Genomic DNA, 22,921 nt, shown 5'->3' with positions numbered 1-22,921 from the left:
CCTGTGAAGTTTTCCTTTGAAGTAATATTGCTATCCTTTCAAATTCCCTTAAATGTATTTCCTTCTGTCTGTGTTGACACAATAATCATAACTAAATAAAAGATGCCCATATTTCTAACATACTTTTGCTTAGCAAATTTCTGATATCAGATATCCTGCTAATTTTAAAATTGATTGCTTCCTAATAGAACTGCTACATAGCTAAACAGAGATACAGAGACAGATAAATACAGTTTTATAGACAGTTAAATAGATCCGATCTATATGGAGATATTTTCTTCCATAAACTCAAAGTTGTGCTGCTGTAACAATGTGATAACTCACATCTATGTAACTCTTAGGTTTTTTCAGTCCCCCGTGATGCACTGGTAATTCTACAAATTGAGCACTGTATCCTGAATCAGAAAATTCCATCCCCAACCAAAAGCACAGGCACTTCTCTGGAAGTTGATCAATGATTATAGCAATGCTTCTCTGTAGCTCTGCTAGCTTCTTGGGTACTTTAATAACACAGCAGGATTTAATCTCTATTTGCCAAGATTTAAAGAATATGTGCTTTTATCTCCAGTCTTCCAAAAAGGAATCAAATATATATTCTAACAGACTTAGTGGTGTCATAGATTTCTCTTGCTCTACCATGAATGCTCTGTGTCCTTCTCTACCAATTTTTACCACTCTGCTTTGTAGAGTTCCAAAATGGATGTACACTATTTTGAACCTTCAATGTATTCATAAAATTATTCTTGCCTTACGTATATCTGCTCTAGTTTACTTCCAAGAACATCCCTGCCATTTTTTATAATTCTTTGACAGCCAAAGCATCACTTGGTCTGGGTGGTATTTTTCTAAATATGCATTGTGAAAGTTGGATGATTTAATTTTCATCCTTCTAAAGCATTTGTTTTAGCCAGGTGTGTTGGTGCATGCTTGTAATCCCAGTAGTTGAGAGGCTGAGACAGAAGAATTGCAGATTCAAAAAGAGCCTCAGCAAGTAGTGAGACTGTCATCAACCTAGAGTTAATTTTGTTTCAAAATACAAACAAAATAGGGCTGAGGATGTAACTCAGAGATAGAATGTCCCTGAGTTCAATCAATCAATCAATCAATCAATCCATCTTTTTTGTAACTGATTTAAACTTTATTAGATTTCATAATTTTATTACTTTTATTTTTTATTTTTATTGGTGCATTGTAGTTGTTTCTCTTACTCAATAGCCCTTACTCAATTCCCACCCCATTTTCTCTCCCCTCTCTCCTCATGTTTGGCTTAGTGATTGACTTTGATATGTTTTTGAATTTGCATAGGGAATTTCCCTCTTTTCTCCTCCTATTCTCCTCAGATAGATTGCTTATTTGCTCATCTATAATTTTCCGTTCTTCATCTAGAGTCCTCTTATGACTCATTTTTTCTCTAGCTTCCACAAAATAGGGAAAGAATCAATTTTTTATTTTTTGTGACTGACTATATTTCTTTCTTTCTTTCTTTCTTTCTTTCTTTCTTTCTTTCTTTCTTTCTCTTCTTCTCATTGTCTGTTTTTCATTGGTGATGGAATTTAGGAACATTCTACCATTGAACTACATCCCCAGGTCTATTTTATTTCTTATTTTGAAACAGGTCTTATTGTGGAGGGCCTCATTAAGTTGCTGAGGCTGGCCTGAAACTTGTGATTCTTGGTAGCCTACCAAATACTAAGACTCACTGTGTGTACTACCATGCCCAGAAACTTCTACTTTTCTAGATATAATTTATCATTTTTGAAGCTCTTACATCTGCATAATAACCATTTATAGCTCTACTGTTCACATCAACTTTAGCTATTTTTAATGTACTTAAAAATCTGTATATTATATTATGAAAGGTAATAGATACAAATGGGGATAAAGATCATGGCAGTACAGAAGAATTTCTAACTGGCTTAATTAGTGTCTTACAAATAAAAATAGATAAAATTTTAAATATTTTATATTGATTATCTTAATGATACTATAAAATAGATATAGTCATTTTTGAGTAATCAAACTATAAATTAAACGGGCATGTTAAAATGTAAAATTGTTCTTTTCAATGCTTCATGAACAATTGAGAAATTTTGTACATTTTACCTCATTGATATTTTTCAAATTTATGTACAAATTGTATATTTACTTAAAACTTTTCAAGTTATTAGAATTCCATTAAAATGAAGAGCTTCTATAAACCAAAGAAAACCATCAGTAACCTCAACAGTAGCCAACTTAATGGGAGAAATTTTGCCAACTATTCCTCCAAAAGAAGACTAACATCTAGAATATTATATCAGGGAGTTACTAGACAAAGGGGGGAATATGCCAGTATGGGGAATGACCTAGGAAGATTTGGGAAAGCTCTGATTATTAATATATTTTAAAAGAAAATAATTGGTATATTTCAAAATAGTTGTGTCAAAATGGAGGCAGACATGGATAAAGAAAGGACTTGGTTTCAGCCTAAAAACAGGCAGCTATTCCCGTGTAAATCAACCTAGCTCAAAGTATTTAACAAGTCAATAGAGGAGAGCTAGGGCTTCCTCTTTCTAAAGACAGATCTACATGATCTAGGGGGGGATGGGGCAGGGTTTGACCTTGCCCTTTATGAAAGGAGACACCTTACCCCACCTTGCTAGGGGAGGTACCTTATAGGGACATTCACTATGTCAGAGCCACGCAAACAAGATGGAGGTCATGGGTATAAAAAGTCTGGTCCACGTGTAAGCCCTTTGGTGTACTAATTCGAGTCATCCCCTCATGCCATCTTGGCATGGGGCTGTATTTCTATTTTCTGTATTTCTATCTTTCTAATAAACTCCTTTAAATCTTCAAAAAAAAAATAAATTAAAAAAATTATAGAATGGCAATCATTCAAAACAAACAACAAATTCTAATGAGAATTAGGGGAAGTGGTAACTCTAGTACATTGTTGGTGGGATTGAAAATTAGGGCAACTACTGTGGAAAACAATATGAAGGATCCTCAGAAGAGTGGAAATGGACCTACCATATGATTTAGCAATACCATTTCTGGATATGTACCCAAAAGAATGGAAACCAAAGTACCAAACTAATGCATGCATATCTATATTTATAGCTGCACAGTTCACCATTGTCAAACTATGGAACTAGCCAAGATGTCCATCAACAGATGAATGGATTTCAAAACTATGGGATATGTACACAATGGGATTTTACTCAGCCATAAAGAACACAATTGCATTATATACAGGGAAATGGATGGAACTGGAGAACATGCTAAGTGAGATTAGGCAGTCACAAAAAATAAGAAATCAGATGCCTTCCCTAATAGTGGAAGCTAGGCAGAAAATGGGCCATAGAAGAACTCTAGACAAAGAAGGAGTAAATATAGATGAACAAATATGGTGGCGTGTCTGAGGGGGATGTGAAGGGGTAAGAGGTAAATTTCCTAATATACGTGATTTACATTCACATCATGATTGTACATCACTTAGTCAATCACTAAGCCAAACATGAGAAAAGGGAGGAGGGGAAGGAATGGGGTGGGAATTAGGGAAGGTCTAATTGAGTGATGCTTGCATTTATGCTTCTAACATCTTGTATTCCATTAAGATGTATGACTACAGTGTACCAATAAAAAAAACTAAAAATATAAAACACAAGCCAAACTTAAAAAATAAGATAAAATAAAAATTATTACAAAGTATCACTCTGTGGAGATACTCTCATATTTATTTTTTCTATTTTCTTTTTTTTTTCTGCATCTCAGAGTTTCTGCACTGGTATATTTTCCTTCTTGATTAGTCTGATAATAATTTACTTACATTAAATATCTAACAAAATTGTTTATTTTGTAGGCCAGGCATGGTGTCTCACGCTTGTAATCCCAGCATTCGGAAGGTGGAGACTGAAGGATTGCAGTTCGTGGACAGCCTCAGATACTTAGGGAATCCCTTTGCAACTCAGTGAGAACCTGTTTCAAAATAAAAAGACTAAAATATAGGGCTGGGGTGGAGCTTAGAAGAAGGATGACCCTGGATTCCATCCCCAGTAACACCAAAAAAATTATTTTGTTATTAACTTGGAGGTTATCTACATGAGTACGTAGTTATAAAGTGACAAGTTTTTGTTTGTTTTTCTAGTACTGTGAAGGTAGGTCATTATTTTCTTGATTCAAGTGTTTACTTTGAGAAACCATCTGAAAATCGGTCATTTGTTTAAGCTATTGGAATGCATTGAGCAATTTTATACTCCTTCATTAAAATATCTAAAGCTGGCAGTGTAGCTTGGAGGTAGAATATCCCTGGGTTCAATCCCTAGCATCACAAATAAATAAAAAAGATATATGAAAACATATTCTTTACCTGCAGCTTTCAATGTTGCAGCTACTAATTTTATGTGGTCTTTGAGTATTTATGAGACTAATGCATCCAAGAAACTGGACTTTAGTTTTTATTCAGTTTTAATTAATAAACTAAAACAACCCTAAGCTAATGGCTACCTATTGGGCAATGCAGTGTTAAGGCAAACAAAGTCAAAGTATTAAGGTGTCTGGGATTCTTTCTTTTTGGAAATCTTCCCAACACACATATTATCTTATTATATGCCTGCTGTGTTCGAGTCAATTTAAGACAGCACTTTGCCTAGTTCTTTGGTTAATTATAGTGGGGTTTTTTTTGTGTGTGTGTGTGTTTTTTTGTTTTTTTTTTTTTTTAGCAGAAACATAGTTGGTACATGTAAACTAGTCTGCCATTTTCAAAGCAAAAGCAAATTTTATGATCTTCATGCATTTAATAAAAAAATTAAACTTCCGTTTGGATTTGAATTTGGAGTTCATACTCTCTTTAATGGTTCTCTACTGACTCCTAGACCTTTAATGGACATTGAGAGTTTGATTGTTTTTACATAGCAAATACTTATAACTTTAGAATTGTTTCCAGATTATATCTTTTACTTTTTGTTTCTAAGAATCATACAAAATAGCATACAATTTTACTATATGTTTGAACTAAATATGAATCCAGAAATACCAGATACTGTGTTTTGATTGCTAGAATAGGAAGAGATATAATCTCATATTATCCATAGAAGAATGTTTATAAATATATTTCTATCCCCCATTTTAAACAATCAGTTATTCAAATCAGCTCTACTATAATTTTTATACATTAATATTGCTTTCATATACATTTCTTCTGATATTCCTAATAATTTTATATTAGATTACTCTTTAAAATATTATTGTAAGTCTATTATTGTTTTAAAATAGTTATATGCATTGTTTTTAGTACTTATTTCCTTATTTTCATGTCATTGCTATATCATTCTTTGCAACTAATTTGATTCCTTTCCAGGTAGAAACTCTTCAGTTAAATTTTTTGATTTTTAAAACATTTTTTATTGGTGCACTCTAGTTATACATCTTAATGGAGTAAAAGATGGTAAAGGCATGTATACACACATCACTCATTTAGATCTTTCCCAATTCCCATCTCATTTTCTTCCCTCCCTTCTTCTGATGTTTGGCTTAGTGTTTGTAAGTGAACATCAAGTACAGCAAGGAATTTCCCTCTTTCCCCTTCCCATCACCCCCAGTGACATTTTTTGATACATTTATTGGTCACTTGTATTTCTTCTATTTTTCAGTTCACTTGCACATTTTTTGATTGGGTTATTTATTTTCTTAGGGTTGAGCTTCTTTAGTTCTCTTATATTCTAGATATTAGCCCTCTATCAAAGAAGTAGTTGGCAAAATTTTTTCCCATTCTGTCAGCTCTCTATTGACTTTACTGATAGTTTCCTTTGCTGCACAGAAGCTCTTCAGTTTAATGCAATCCCATGTATTGATCCATCTTGCAATTTCTTGTGCCTTTGGGGTCTTGTTGAGAAAGTTTTTATTGGTGCCTATTTGTTGAAGTGTTGGACTCATGCCCTCTTCAAGTAGATGCATGTCTCTGTTCTAATTTCCAGGTCTTTGATCCATCTTTAATTGACTCTGTGGAGGGTGAGAAAGTGGGGTTTATGTCCATTTTTCTGTATATGGTTAACCAGTTTACCAACACTATTATCATTTCATATGCTCATATACTTTTCATCTACCTGTGCAAATGCATCTCTTAAATTTATATTTTTGGCATTATCTTCTACATCTGTTTGTTTTCAAAACTAAATATATGTATTAACTAATAATTACTGGTTTTAGCTCAGACTGGATTTCAAAGCCTTGTTCTGAAGTTACATTAGAACTAATTTGTGTAATGATACTGGCGAAGTAATCATTATTGCAGTTCAATTTTAAAAATATCCATGTTCGCAGTAGGAAATTCACAATAGCTAAATTATGGAACTAACCTAAGTGGCTGTCAACAGATGAATGGATAATTAAAATGTGATACATACACACAATGGAATTTTATTCAGCCACAAAGAACAAAACAATGTCATTTTGGAGTATTATGCTAAGTGAGATAAGCCAGTAGAAGAAGGTTAAGGGACATAATTTCTTTCATATATGCGAGCTAGACCAGTAAGAGGAAACAAAACAGACTTTAGATTAATGAAGGAAAAAAACAGCAGACTAGGGGAAGGGGATTGGCTGAGGCAGCAGGGAAAATTTTAAAAAATGAAGCAAAACTACACGAAGCAAAATGAATCTGAGAAAATTTCAATATTTAGATTTTTAGATGTTTCTGTGTATATGCTATCTCTATAAAAGCCCTTAATAGAGTATAATAACTAGAAAAGTTAAAGAGCTACTATTAAAGTCATATAAAGATCTAGAAGTTGCCTTTCACATGTTAGCTCAGTAAAGAGGAAAGGACTAAACTTTCAGAGGTTTGTGATATACGCCATTACTAACTATAATAAACATAAAAACATGGGCCATATTTAAATTTTCTCTGCTTTTTACTATTGAATAACTATTTCTCATGTGCTGAGAGTTTCAAACATATTGCTCAGTTTATTGTCAGTTATATAAGCTTATTATTCGTATCACAAGAAAAAAATACCCGCCTAATACAATAATATAGTTTTAAAATTAGATTTACAAGTAATCTGTATCATAGAATCTGAATCTGCTTGATAGTATGTATTGAACAAGTAAATTATATTTTAAATTTAAGAGAATATATGCAAGCACAACAAAATAAAATTTGGCAGAAAATCATTAGTTTTGCAACACAAATGGTTTAATGTAATTATAGAGTCTTTCATTTAAGTATGAAGAAATACTTTTGTAAGTATTCAGTATGAAACAACACTGTTCAATATGCAAAAATGGTAATTTTAAAAAATGATTTTTCTTATTTGTTTATTTTTTTGCATTTTCTTTCTGACATAAGGGTAGCTAATTATTATATAAATTTAACACTTTAATTCATGTAGAAAACCTGTAAACATAAACATTTTAATAATAGCAAAATATTTTTAATTCACCATAAGTATCTAAAATAAATTTTGTTTTCAATAACCCTCATTTTAGCCAGGCATAGAGTTATACTCTTGTAATTCCAGTCCTTGGAAGGCTGAGATCAGAGGATCACAGGTTTGCAGCCAGCCTTAGCTACTTAGTGAGGCCCTCCACAACTTAGTGAGACCTGTTTCCAAATAAAAAATGAAAAATAGGGCTTGAGGTGTGGCTTGGAATTAGACTGCTGCCAGATTCAATAGCCAGTCTCCCCTCCAAAAACAATAATACAAAAATTAATTTGAATATGACAAGTCAAAGAGGCTATTCTAAGTAAAATTAATATATTGGTTTCCACAACAAAACACATTGTTGCATTGTTTTGAAAGACAGGATAAGCACTTACGAGGATAAACCCACACACAACAAAAGTGTATACCTGCCAAAAAGTGAAAAAAACCTCAACAAATATTTAACACTGCCTATTTTATGAAGCCAGTAAATAATAAAACAATTGGTGTAAACAACTAATGCAAGCCCAATTTGTCCACAATTTTTTAGCCAGAAAATGTGTATGTGATGTGTAAAGCTATAAAAACTCAATAGACACTTCACAAAAGAAGAAATTCAAATGGTCAGTAAATGCATGAAAAAATATTCAACATTATTAACAATCATAGAGATGCAAATCAAAATTACCCTGAGATTTCACCTAACCCCAATTAGAATGACAATCATTAAAAACACAAACAAAAACAAGTGCTTGTGAAGGTGTGGAGATTGCAAATTAGTGTATACACTTTGGAAAACAGTATGGAGGCTCCTCAGAAGAATGGGAATGAATATACCATATGACCCAGTGATACCACTTCTGGGTATATATCCCCCCAAAACATGAAAAGCAAACTACCAAACTAATGTGCGTGTTTATATGTTTACAGCTGTACAGTTCACAATTGCCATCTTGGAACTAGCCAAGATGTTCATCAATAAACGAATGGATTACAAAACTATGGGATATGTACACAATGAAATTTTACTCAGCCATAAAAAAGAACACAATTATGTCTTTTGCAGGGAAATGGATAAAATTGGAGAACATTATGCTAAGTGAGAACTGTTAGTAACATAAAGTAAAAAATTGAATGCTCTTCCAAATATGCCTCTTCCAAATATGCAGAAGCTAAGGGAAAAAAATGGGTCATAGGAGAGACTCCAGACAAAGAAGAAAAGACCTTATCTGAGTAAAGAAAATAATCTGAGGAAGATAGGATGGAGAAAGAGGGAAACTCCTAAATGCACATGAAATACATTCACAAACACATCAATCACTAAGCCAAACATAATAAAAAGGGCGGGGGGATGGAATGGGGTAAGAATTTGGGAAGGTTTAAGTAAGTGATATATGTATATAGGCCTCTACCAACTTGTGCCTAACTAAGATATATGATTACAATGCACCAATTAAAATATAAAAAATAAATACAATAAAAAGGACATCAGAAAAAGTTCCTAATTTTATCACTCCTTTAATTAAAAATTATTCATTACAATTTTTCTGTCATTATATTGCCGTATTTTATATAAACTCTTAGGCTATTTAGAAGATAAACTTTGCAAAAATTATTTAGAACATGTAAAGTATCTTATATAATATGAATAAATGTCAAAAGTTATCATAGTAGATGAAATATGCTATGAACATATATAATTTACAGTGGTGCTCAATGACAATAGATAAAATATGTTACCATTTGTCACTCAGTTGTTTTATCTTATCAATAAATTGTCTTAATATTGAATTTGTTATAATATCTCATTGGGTATTAGAATTCAATCAGTCATGATTCATTTGTTTAAAAGACAGTCTAAAATTGATGACATCTTCCCTTGGTAAAATATTATTAAATTTAAGCGACATTAGCCGGGCGTGGTGGCGCACGCTTGTAATACCCGCGCTTGGGAGGCGGAGACAGGAGGATTGCGCAGGTTTGAAGCCAGCCGTGCTGGCTTAACAGACCCTGTTTCCAAATAAAAAAGTATAAAAATAGGTCTGGGAGTGTAGCCTGGAGGTAGAAAGGTTTCCAGGAACCCCAGTACCACCACCACCAAAAAAAATTTAAATGACATTAAATTTTATTCATTTTATTTTATAGATTTTATCGAAGGTAGTTTAGAGAAAAATATATTCAGCTGAAACCCTCTTACCATCCAGGATCATATAGGCACTAAGATTGCTTCAAACATCAGTGGTATGCTTACTCAATGTAATAGTTTCCACTGATATAGAGAGATCATTATACTCACTAGGTCAGGATAGTTGTTTGTATGTGTTTGGAGGTATTTGTGCTACTGTAATAAAGTACTACCAATGAAAGTAGATTATAAAAGGCAGAATATATATATATATACATAATATATATATAGTGGTACTGGGGTCCCTGAAAGCCCTTCTACCTCCGGGCTACACTCCCAGACCTATTTTTTTTTTTAAACAGGGCTTTGAAGCTGCGCGATCCTCCTGTCTCCGCCTCCCAAGCGCGGGGATTCCAAGCGTGCGCCACCACGCCCGGCCTAAATGACAGAATTTTACTTGTCACCATCCTGGAGGCAAAATTTATGATTATGGTACTATTTGATTTGTCTGTGAGAATAAAGTGAGGCTCAACTTCTGACTCATAGGGCCACCTTGCTGTGTGTTTTCATGTTACTTATATCTCAGTTCTTATCTGAGAGGACATATAAACAAATGAATAAATATATGCATTTAAATATATTAATGTATTTAAATATATAAATATATTATGTATGTAATATATAACATATATTGATAATATTTTTTAGTTTTAACATGCATTCTAAGCTATAAAAATACATCAATGGATTGCAAAATTTAAACCTAGGTTTTTGCTATTTTTTAGTTTTAGAATGTCCTCTGGAAAAGCTCATATATTAGAAATTCAAAAATGTTCAGAGGTTAAATAATTAAATTACAAAGGGTTTACTGTCATCATCATATAAATTCATTGATTGATTAATGCATTTTATGGGTGGCAATACAGGCAAGTCAACTGTGGCTGGAGCAGGTGGGTTACTGGGAGTGTGAGCTTAGAGCCATATATAGGTCATTGGTTCCTTCCCCTTGCTTATGTTGTGCTTTCTGCCTCCATGCCCTGAACTCTGCACATGTGATCTGGCCTAACATGGACTGAGGCTTCCAGAAGTGTGAGCATATAAGTCTTCCTTATTAGTTGTGGTCATCAGGTCACAGCAGTGAGAATGCTAAACAAAGCAGGAAACAATTGAAGTGCTTTAAAATAAGGTAGTACAGAAATGATATTGATTTTTTTGTGTGTATGAGTATATGTTGTGGAAGAGGACATGGAAGGAAATAAAGAGAGGAGATTCTGGAGGTTGGGCTAATAAAAACTGTTAGTATATTGGATATGAGAGGTAAGAGAAAATGAAGGCATAAATAAAGAATAATTAATTTTTGGCCTACCTAAATAGTTGAATATTAGTACTACATATATTGATATAAGAAAGACAGAGAAACACTAAATTGGAAAGCAGGAAAATGAAAGAGTGAACCTGTAAGTTCAGCAATTCCTTTTTAAATCAGTAGAAAAAAACTGGGCTTTGTTAAAAATGAGTAGATTAATGAATCATAAACTATGATTTATATAATTGGATTACATATAGGTCTTTTATATCAAACAGGAATCTTGGATATAATTTTAAGACAGAAGTTAATGGTGTGAAGCACAAAAGTATTACTAAGCATGCTCTCCAGAGCTTAGCAATGAGTGACAATGGTCATTTCATGTTTCTCTCTTTCGTTCCTAAGAATAAGATAAATATGAGAAATAAATAATTTAAGCCATAAATTTTTAGTTTTTTAAAATGAATTTTGGTGTTTTTTTCCTCCCCTAATGCTAAGTCACTGGTTAAGGGTATAGAGAATTAAGTAAGTGCCATCTGCAGACCATGAGGTTGTGTAGATGTGACATATGGTAGACTGGCATCTCACTCTCCAGATGGCTGCTAAGTGAACTGTAGAATCACAACCATGGACCCTGGTAGAGGAGAGCGGAGTGTAGTAGGAGGTCTCCTCTGATAGTTTGTCATGTATTACTTAGAATTGAGACGTACCACTCACCATTTCAAAAGACAAAGCCCTGAACACCATAATCTCTAATGTTGAAATCCCACATGATCAAAATCGCTAAGGTCTCAAACCTTCAACAATCAAAACAACAAAAATCACAAATTTGAAAGATTAAAACCCTAAGAATTGACATTCCTGAAAGCTCAAATCCCCCAAAGCACAATTCCTATTATTTTAATATCATAAGGCAGGCAGAGAGCCAAATATTGGGAAAGGGATTAGTGTGCTTCTAGTTGTACATGGGACAATTACCAAATCATTCAATCATGTACTCTTTCTGACTCTTCATGCACAGCGCCATATCTTCCTTCAATCAACACCTTTCATCAAAGAACAAAAATAATTTGACAACCTCGATGACCTTCTGAACCAAAGACACTTGCTGATATAAAAGGTTTTTTTCAGCTTTACAAAACATATTAACTTATTATTTTGTAAAGTGTTTGCACACATTTGTAACTCTTCTGATTACGGACTCAATTATGAAACAAGATATAATTCTTTTTATTTACCACTACAACTAATATAAGACAATTAGCATATACTTCACTTTGGATAACAGATTACATTTTCAATGCTCCCCCCCACAATGTTCTTTACTAAATATTATACTTTGTCCCTGTTGTATCCAAAAATTGTATAAATGACAGAAAAAAGCAAAGTAATTTATAAATATTTATTTAAAAATTGAGTGAACTTTGTAGGAGAATGTGGATTTCAATAGATTTTTCTAACCAAAACATAAAACAAAATAAGGATGATTAAGGCTTTGAAAAGTAAGTGCTAAGATGCTACAAGTACTGTTGTTGTTGTTGCTGTTGTTGTTGTTTCATTTGGACCAATTAATTGGATAGATCACTCAATTACAATATATGACAATGACAAGATATATAGAATGAAAGAATTTATCTTTACCAAAAATAAAGGAAGAGAAATTACATAGAGAATATTTAATTCTTTGCATGTCTCAAAAATATTTACAAGAATATTCCCAGCAGTGCAATTTATGAAGACCCCAAAGTAGAAACAACCCAACTGTCAGGTGATAATGATGTTCAACTTTGTGCTATTAAAATGACATAACTGTAGACAGAACACAAATAAATGGTTGTGTTTGTGACCCACCAAAACTTTATTGAAAAAATCAGAATTGGGCAGAATTTGCTTAAAGTCAATTTTTACTAACTTTTACTCTCTAGCAAAAAAAAAAAAAACCCACAAACTATAGCTAAGCACAGCAACATTGATGGTTCTCAGAAGTACAAAGTTGAACACACACACAGACACAATTAATAATGCTAACAAAGGAAACCAAGGCTTTTAAGATAAAAATCTGATTCTACATCCCAAGAAGAGAATGTGCAAAATCATCCTGGAGAATCTTTCATTGTCAGAAACTACGCCAGTACTCAACACGAAACACAATATAAGGGCTGGTCATGGTGGCACACGCTTTAGTCCCAGCATTTGGGAGGCTGAAACAGGAGGACTGCAGTTCATGGACAGCCTTAGCTACTTAGTGAGACCCTTTGCAACTCAGTTAGACCCTGTTTCAAAATAAAGAATAAAAAATAAGGCTGGGTATTTAGCTCAAAGGTAGATTGTCTCTAGGTCCCATCTTCAGTACCAAAAAAATGTCAGCATGGTTTATCAAAAGATTAAAAAAGCTGAGATTCTAGCAATCAAAGCTGGAAACATTTTAGCAACAAAATAGCTAAAAATATTATATTATAACTCACAGTGTAAAATAAATGTTGATGAGCCTATGTACTTAAGGAAATGTTGAAATGAATAAAAAGTGAGAAATAAAAGAAGAATTACAAATAAATTATGTAGATACTCTGCCATCTAGGAGATACAGTATAGCTCTCTACTTTTTAAATGTAGATTGCATATAATGACTTTCTTACAGAAAATACATTATGGAATTGTGAAAAAAGTAACTTAGCCAGGTGTGGTGGCCCACACTTGCTATCACAATACTTAGAATGCTGAGACAAGAGGATGACAGGTTCTTGGGCAGCCTCAGCTACTTAGTGAGGCCCTCTGCAACTTAGTGAGACCCTGCTCTGAAACAAAGAGTAAAAAATACGGCTGGGGGTGTAGCTGGGAGGTAGAATGCCAGCACTTCAAAAAAAATTTAACTTTACAGAGAAACCAGACAAACACTGCTTCAGCCAGGTGACCAAGCCTAATATCATCAGTGAGAACAGATGCTGATAATGTGTGCTCTTGATAATATGTGATGTAAATAATGTTTCATTTCTGAGAATATTTTGTTGCTTCAAACTTTGTCAAAACATAGAGCATTTTTTCTTATATAAAAACCACAACCATATAATCAGGAGAAAAATATCTGACAAGCTCAAACTGACACCTGGTGGTATTTCTCAAAGATGATCCAAACCAGGAAAGTTTGAGAAAGGGTTATGGTCTAGGAAAGCCTAAGGAGAAACAATTATTAAACATAATGTGGTGTCCTGGATTAGATCCAATATCCATCTAAATGACAATCAGAATCCTCAAAGAATGATGATAGCTATTTGGGAATGACAGAGCACAGCAAGAGAGTATTGCGCAATAGTGAACTGTGGGCATATTCTAAGAGGTCAAGGTAACAGGAAGTTTTTTAAAAACTAAAATGGGAACAACTTTAAAAGCCACTTGGGTACAAAGTTCCTGGGTCTGAGAGATTGTACGCACCAGACCATTGTTGAAAATACCATTGCTGCACAAATGTTCTGTTCAGAACGTCTTGTCTGAATTGTTACAGCTTACAGAATGGTAAAGATAAACTTTGCTACAAAAATCTATACATAGAGGTGAGGTGTGGAAAAGGAGCAGTGTGTGTGGAATAATCTCAAAATGGCGACTGTGGGACGCAGCACATCTCAGTAGCTGGAACAAATAAAATTCAACTACTGAGAAGGCAGCATCTTGACAAACAAAATAAATAAAGCAGCAGAAGATACTCATGAACCAAAACACAAACAGAAACTACAACGGAAGGCCATCCAGTAATCTAACATGAGATCCACCGCAAAAATCCCTAGTGCGCCACTGACCTGGTGTGGCAGCCTGGGCCTTCTCAGACCACTTGCCCAAATCGCGATTGCCGGTTCTTATGCTGCAGCCCCAAGAAATCCTGAAAAATGATCCAAGAACTTGAGGTGCAGAAAGCAGCGGTGGAGCTCCAATACCTTTTTCTTTTTGGTGGTACTGGGGTTCCTGGAAACCCTTCTACCTCTGGGTTACACTCCCAGACATTTTTTTAAAATTTTTTTTTATTTGGAGACAGGGTCTCTTAAGCCAGCAAGGCTGGCTTCGCACCAGTGCGATCTTCCCTTACTGGCACAACAGGCATACACACCAATGAAACAGAATAGAAGATACAGAAACAAACCCACATACTTATAGTCAATTGATCTTTGACAAAGGGTCCAAACTCATACCCTAGAGAAAAGATAGCCTTTTTGACAAATGATTTTGGGAGAACTTGCTATCCGTTTTTAGAAAGATGGAGCTAAATCTTTACCTATTACGATGGACAGGAATCAATTTGAGATGGATCAAAGACTTGGAAATTAGATCAGAGACTGTGAAGCTATTAGAAGAGGGCATAGGCTCAACACTCCAACATAGAGGCATAGGCAGTAACTTTCTCAACAAGACCTCCAAAGCACAGAAAATTAAAGCAAGAATTAATGGGGGTGGGATGGCATCAAACTAAAAAATTTCTACTCAACAAAGAAAATGATCAAGAACCTAAAGAGGAACCCTAAATAATGGAAAACGATCTTTACCAGCCACCACTCTGTTAGAGGGCTAATATCCAGAAAATACAAAGAGCTCAAAAGACTCTACACTAGAGAAACATATAACCCAATCAAGAAATGGGCAACTGAAATGAATAAACACTTCACAAAAGAAGAGATACAAATGGCCAATAGTTATGTGAAAAAATGTTGAACACCATTAGCCATCAAGTAGATGCAAAGCAATATTATGCTGAGATCCCCTCTAACCCCAATCAAAGTGGCAAGCATAAAGAAGTCAAATAACAACAAATGCTGGCAAGAATGTGCGAAAAGAGGAAATTTTTTAAACTTTTGGTGGGAATACAAACTAGTTCAGCTGCTATAGAGATCAGTGTGGAAATTTCTTAGACAACTGAGAATGAATCCACCATATCATACAGCTATACCACTCCTGGGTATCTTCCCAAAAGTGTTGAAATCAGAGAACTACAGTAACATAGGCATATTCATGTTTGTAGCAGCACAATTCATAATAGCCAAAATATGAAACCCACCTAGGTCTTCATCAATAGATGAATGGGTTGCAAAATTATGGGAAATGCACATGATAGAATTCTACTCAGCAATAAAGAACAAAATCATGTCATTCACAAGAAGATGGAAAGACCTGGAGAACATTATGTTAAGTGAGATCTGCCAAGCACAGAATTAGAAGGGGCATATGTTTTCTCTCATATGTTCAAGCTAGGGAGTATTGGGGATACCAGAGGGACTCCAAATATTGAAGAGAAAATGTCAGCAAAGCTAGAAAGAAAGGGTAGGAGAGAAAGAAGGCTGAGGTTGATTAATAGAGAAACTACATTCGAATATGTGTAAGTGTGAATGTAGCCTGGTTAACCAGGACACTCATTATTGGGAGGGGGAGAAAGGGGAAGTGAGGAGGAGAGGGAACCAAGCACTGTGTAAATGTATGCCATTTTCAATATGATCCACATAAAAATGAAATAATAAAATAAAAAATAATATCTTTTTGCTGTTTAGAAAGTACTAATCTTAGGCAGGTAGGCATGGCCATCCCCCTTCACAATTTCATGGCTCTAATTTTGTCTGGGTCTGAAAAAGTGGTGTCATTTTTCTATCATGAACTTTTATACATGTTAAAGTGGGGGCATTAGATTAAAATGAAGAAATACATAGTATAAACTTTAATTCATAGTAATGTATTAGTATTGCTTCATTGGTTGTGATATTTTATTTCAGACAATGTAAGATCTAAACAACTTAGAAAAACAGGTGCAGCATAAATAACAATTATACTGTTTTCTATTAATTAAATATTATTTTATAATAAAATTTTCTAAAATGTGTAATTATTCTACCTATATAATGCTCCCCCAAAACACTCAAAATTAATCTATGATGTTTAGACACATATGATGAATGGCAAATATAAAGGACAGATTATTGCCATTCTGATTGGGGTTAGATGGTATCTCAGTATAGTTTTGATTTGCATCTCCCTGATTGCTAATGATGTTGAACATTTTTTCATGTGTCTATTGTCCATTTTTATCTCTTCTTTTTTGAATTGTCTATTCAATTACGTTGTCCACTTTTTGTTTGGGTTGTTTTGCTAGTGTAGAGTCTTTTGAGCTCTTTGTATATTCTGAATATTAGCCCTCTGTAAGAGTGGTATCTGGTAAATATCTTTTCCCATTCTGTAGGCTTTCTCTTTAGATTTTTGATGGTTTCCTTTGATGAGCATAAATAAGTCAAATAACAACAAATGCTGGCAAGGATGTGGGAAAATAGGAACTCTTACACTCTTGAAAGTGCAAACTAGTATAGCCACTATGAAAATCAGTGTGGTGATTCCTTAGAAAACTGTGAATGGATCCATCTTACAATTCAGCTCTACCACTCCTGGGTATTTCCAAAGGACTGAAATCAAAGAACTATAGTAACATATGCATACCCATGTTCATAGCAGCACAATTTGCAATAGCCAAAATATGAAACCAACCTAGGTTTCCATCAACAAATGAATGGATTGTAAAATTATGGAAAATACACACAATGAAATTCTACTCAGTTATAAAGAAGAATAAAATCATGTCATTCTCAAGAAGATGGAAAGACCTGGAGAACATTAGGTTAGGTGATATTAGCCAAGCACACAATGAGAAGAGACATCTATTTTCTCTAATATGCTCAAACTAGGGAGTATTAGGGATACCAGAGGGACTCCAGATAATGGAGGGGAAACTTCAGTGGAGCCAGAAAGGAATGGTAGGGGGGGAAGAAGACTGAGGTTTATTAATGGAGGAGTTACATTCGTATATGTGTTTACATGTGAATATAACATTGTTAAGCTCAGTATTGAGAGGGAGGAAAAAGAGGAAGCTGGACAAAAGTACTGTGTGAATATATTCCATTGTCAACATGATCCACATCATAATGTGAGACTATAGTGCACCAAAATAAATAAATAAAATAAATAAAAGGTCATATCAGATTTATTTTTTAATTCAGATTAATATGTATCTTGTGAAAAAAGAAAAAATAGCAATTGAAAGATGGGTAGAAGTGGGCTTTTTGGATGCTGATAATGTTATATTTTGGGGCCAATGTTGTAGAACAAAATATTTGTTTAGTAATAAATCAATTAGCTTTATATTTTGCATATTTTCTTATATATGTATATTTGTGACTCTGTGTCTTAAATGTAGACTGTACAGAATGGCTTTCTTCCACAAAAATGTATTATACAAATTCAATTTAAAAACAGACTAACTTTACACAGGAAAAAACCTGACCAACATCACCACTTTTGCCAGATTACCAAACCAACCCTCATGAGTGGTAAGTGACATCGGTGTTTTTCCCTCTTGTGGGGTGATAAAAACGGCACTCACCTCTGTGACATTCCTTCCAAAATGCACAATCTCCATCTAATCATGATAAAAACATTTAACAAATTAAAACAGAGTTACATTTTAAAAAATGCCCGACCATTCCTCCTATGGAAAAATCTATTTATCTGTCTACCTATATAAAAAAGGAACCATCCCTATAAAGTAAGAGAATTCCAGTAAGTAGTTGCATTGGGCATAGCATGAGAGAAGTTAATTTGTCGAGGTATTACATCACCGACAACGGAGAACTACAGGGAAGAATGCTTGCAGAGGTCTTCAGAGTAATTCTGCCTTCTGGCAAATAAAAACTAAAAGGTGAGGGCTGGTCACACAAGGGATATTGAACACGATTACAGACTACCATCTAGGGAAACTTCTTTTACTCCTATCTCCTTTTTTGCAGGCTTTATCTGAGGAAAGGGAAATGATTTAAATTGAATGTGAGACTGGTGTTTTAAAATGAGACTACATTAGATTTGTTACCTGATACTGGCTAGATTTTGATAGAAGAAATCTCCAAAACATGTTTAGTTAGATAAAAATAAAATATTTGATTTGTACTTATAAAACTGACCCCATTAAAAATGTCATTGCAATATGTATCATAAAGATGTTTTTGAACTTGCAATAAAAAAAGAATGAATAAATATATCTATTTCTAAAGACAAAGCCTGTTAATAAAATTTCTTTTTCCTCTCTTGTAGAAACCATATTCAATACATTTTCTGTGATAGTTTTTTTTTTTTTGTATCTGGTTTCTTTAAAATGTGAAAAAAAAGTCTAAAAATTCTGTCAATTATGTCTTAGTCCTAAATACCTGAAGATACTTACAATTTCTGCTTCTTCCAAACATTTTAAATTTGTAATGTATATGTTATGAAATAAATCGTTTTAGCAACTCATTTAACAAAATGTTCTGAAGCTTGCAAGTTAGTTATCATTAACTAAAAGTTCCCTTATGTTCATACTTTTATGTTTTTTAAAATGCATATTTAAAATCTCAAAACTTAATTGGGAACAAATATCAATGACACTTGAAAGGCTTTTCATTAACTAGTGTAGAAATGTGTTTCTTGTATCTTAATAGAATGCTATTAGAATGTTATACTGCGTTAAAGAATACTAAATAGACTTAGCACATTGCTTAGTGGAAATTATTTAAAAGATTTCTATCAACTTAAGTCTGAGTTACCTAGAGGCTTGCTAGTGTTATGTCATGAGTTTAGTTATATTTCTATCCCCAAAACTCTGGAGGAAGGTCTTGGATTATGTATAGGGTCAAGTCAGCATATAAAGGTATGAAAAATGGACAGTATTGCCAAAAATAGAAATTTTAAAAATGAAGTGAAGACAGTTGAAAGGCAAAGCCTTGGAGAACTGCAAACATTAACATTAGCAAAAAAAAAAAATAATTCAAAGTTGAAAAATAGAAAAAGAACAGTGACTAACATAGAAATAAATTCAGGATAATTTGGTATTAGTAGGACTCTGATTATTTTTGAAGGTAGGAAGACAAATGTCAAATGTGAAGCATGCTGCTGAGAGTTCAAATATGATGAAAACTGTAAAATGACCACTGGGTTTATCAACTCAGTGTCTTTCAATAATTGGGACCAGAGTACGTTCAATGCCCTTGTAAAGATGTGAACCAGATGATAAAAGTTTGGAAGCATAATGAGAGGGAATGAAATTGAGATAGAAGTATGATCTACATATTCAAACCATTTTGATGTGGAGGGAATTAGAAAGTGGCTACAAGGGAAGGAGATAATGAGAAATACATGTTTGAATACTTACATAATTTTAGGATAATGATATAGTAGAAAGGGACAAGTTAAAAATGCCTAATAGAATATGGATGATAAAGAGAAAATGCCCTGCATAAAGCATAAATGTGAGTACTAGTCAGAGAAAAGTTATAGGAGACCTAAATTAATAGTTTCTATGCTCTCTGTTAAATATGATACTAAACGTGGTTGAACTCTTCTTGGCAGTGGGGTCAAAGAATCTGAGAAATCTGATTGTAGATGGGAGAAGGAAAAACTAATTGCTTTCTTTAGAAGTTGAAAGTAAGTTTGGGGGAAGATATATGGGTTTATAATGTTCAACACTGTTTGAGGTTTGACCTCATGTATTAAAAGTAAAGACATCCCCCATCTTACTTTTCTCCTTGGGAGTTTAGTGGTTTAGGTGCAAAGAAATAAAATCAAACCAAACAAACAGTACTTAGTCTAAACAAGATCTTTTATTTTTGCCAAGATGGAGATATGTAGATATTTTTAAGGTACAGGTTATGGTGATGAATCATAAACTATAATACATATAAAAAAGGAGTGAACTATATTAATAGGTTTGGAGAAAAATGTATTCAGTTACTGGGCTAGAGTTTAATATCAAATGTTTAAAAGAAAAATATTTTCAGAGACTTCCTTTGCTGTTCCTAACATGAGAACATAAGCTTACCAAATTGACTTTTTCAGGACATTAGGAATATAACTACTTTATACTAAAGCATCTCTTTCTTCTTTTCTTAAGATGGGGAGCAAACATATATTTATCATTATTTGAACAAATGTATCCATATAATCCCACTATATATTTCCATCCATTGAAAGACTAATGTAGATGCAGGAAACATGTCCAGTACTCTCTAAAGATGAACAAACAGGGCATGAATGGGTGTAGGAGTATTTGATATTTACAATAGAAATTCGAGGGAACATGTTTTGTAGAGAAGGATACCACCAAGTGCTTGGAAATATTAAATGCAACTCTTGCAGTTTTAATACTGGTACTATATCAATATTAAAAAGTCATAATATTGCCAAATAATGTTTAATTGAAGAAGCACTTTTTAATCTGTTCATATTCTCTCAGCATGGAGCATTGATCACTGTCCAACTGTAGCTCTTCTGTCTTCCAGTTGTGTTCCTCCCATTGATTATTTTTGAAAGGCAGATTCTATCCACACGCATAGTTGTGTCTGATTTCCTGAGTCTTAAATTCAGATTGCAATGACTAAATGAGATCCTATGCCTTTTGCTTACTTGGTCTTCCCCCAAAACCAAAATTTCTACAAATAATTAGTTATTCTTTTTTAAAAATATATATTATTTTTTACACTCAATCTCAAAAATTCTCAGAACCAACTAAAATATTGTTTTAAAACTAGAAAAAGCATTTACCACAGAGCCTGCTTTCAGGTAAGAAGAAAGATTATCTGAATATTTCTAATACTATTAAAATAGGATCAGATAGGTAGCATTTGGCAGAGACACATTTGAAGGGCATTTTTAATATTCACCTTCCCCCCATATCATGACTGTAGTTGCTCAGCTTTCCTAAAACCAGTAGCACGGCGCATATTTAGAAAGGAATATCCGAGCATATGGACTTGGTACATATGTCATTCCATAAAATCACTGTCAAAATTCGAGATGAGAATTACAAGAAAAATGCACCAAAATAATTTCAAAAACAGTTATCTCTCCCAAGATCCTAGGCAGTCACTATAGAGCTTCCTGGCAGCATCAAGCAGCAGGATCCAGCTAATGAGGCAAGTCATCCGTTATCATTGCTGTGCTTAGCCTGATTTAGTTATCTGAATCAAAATGACAGATTTAGGAGGAAGGCCCCTGGGAACGTGACTGAAAACATTATGTTGATGGGACCATGCATTGATCAGTCTAGTGGAGGGCTTCTTAGTCTCCATGCCAACAATATAAAAGAAACAACAACCACAACCACAAAATACTGGGTTAAAGGGCAGGCTTTAGGAAAAAAAAATATTGGGCAAGATATTTTCTTTATAAACAGTCTGAGTTAAACATGGAAATAAGCCCCATGCTCCGACCAATTCAGGGTTTCTCAACACATAAGAGATTTTATAAAGTAATTTCAGCTTGTCAGGAACAATTTTCCTCTTTCCCTTTAGGATTACTTATAACTTTAGCTTTTGCAACTATAACCCATGTTATTGGCAGCCTATTAACTTTATTCCAGTGTGAAAACTGAAAGCATTAACTCTTTCTGTCCTCTCTTTATCCTCTACTGTTCCCCTAAGCTAGGAGTAGACAGCTATTTTTAAAGTGCATTTTACATGCTAGGCATGCATGTGAGAGGCTTGATAAAATAGGTCCTAAAAATAAGAAAAAAAATAAAGATTCCAAATTACCTGAGGGGAATACATGCTGTTGACAAATAGCTCTGTCTGCTAGCCCTCAGTTTGAGAAGGACTTTTTGATATTTTTGATCAGTGGGGTAGACATATTTTTCTTGTTACAGGCAAACTATCAACATTCAGAAAATAGCATTAAGGGCACATTAAAAGCAACATATGATGGGGAAAAGACTGTTCTTCTAAACATAATACAGCTCATTGCACAAACCTTATTCCATCAAAGATAACAGAGCTGAAGGTGGTTTATAAAAGACAGGGGGTTTTGTTGTTGTTTTTTGACATATGCACACATTTTCATTGTAGGACATGAACAGAACCAAGAATAGAGAAACCCACACATATTCTTTCATTTGATGTGCCTGGTTTGTTTTATGGTAAAGAGCAGGAATGTATAAAACATCTTTAATTACTCCCCTGGAGTCATTTAAGTTCATTTGGGCATCACATTAGGATTTAACAATTTTCTAAACTGATCCAATTTAATGCTTTTTAAAAAAAACTCACT

This window comes from Muscardinus avellanarius (assembly GCF_963383645.1).
Source record: "Muscardinus avellanarius genome assembly, chromosome: 8".
NCBI classification, from domain to species: domain Eukaryota; kingdom Metazoa; phylum Chordata; class Mammalia; order Rodentia; family Gliridae; genus Muscardinus; species Muscardinus avellanarius.
This window is presented reverse-complemented; position numbering follows the sequence as displayed.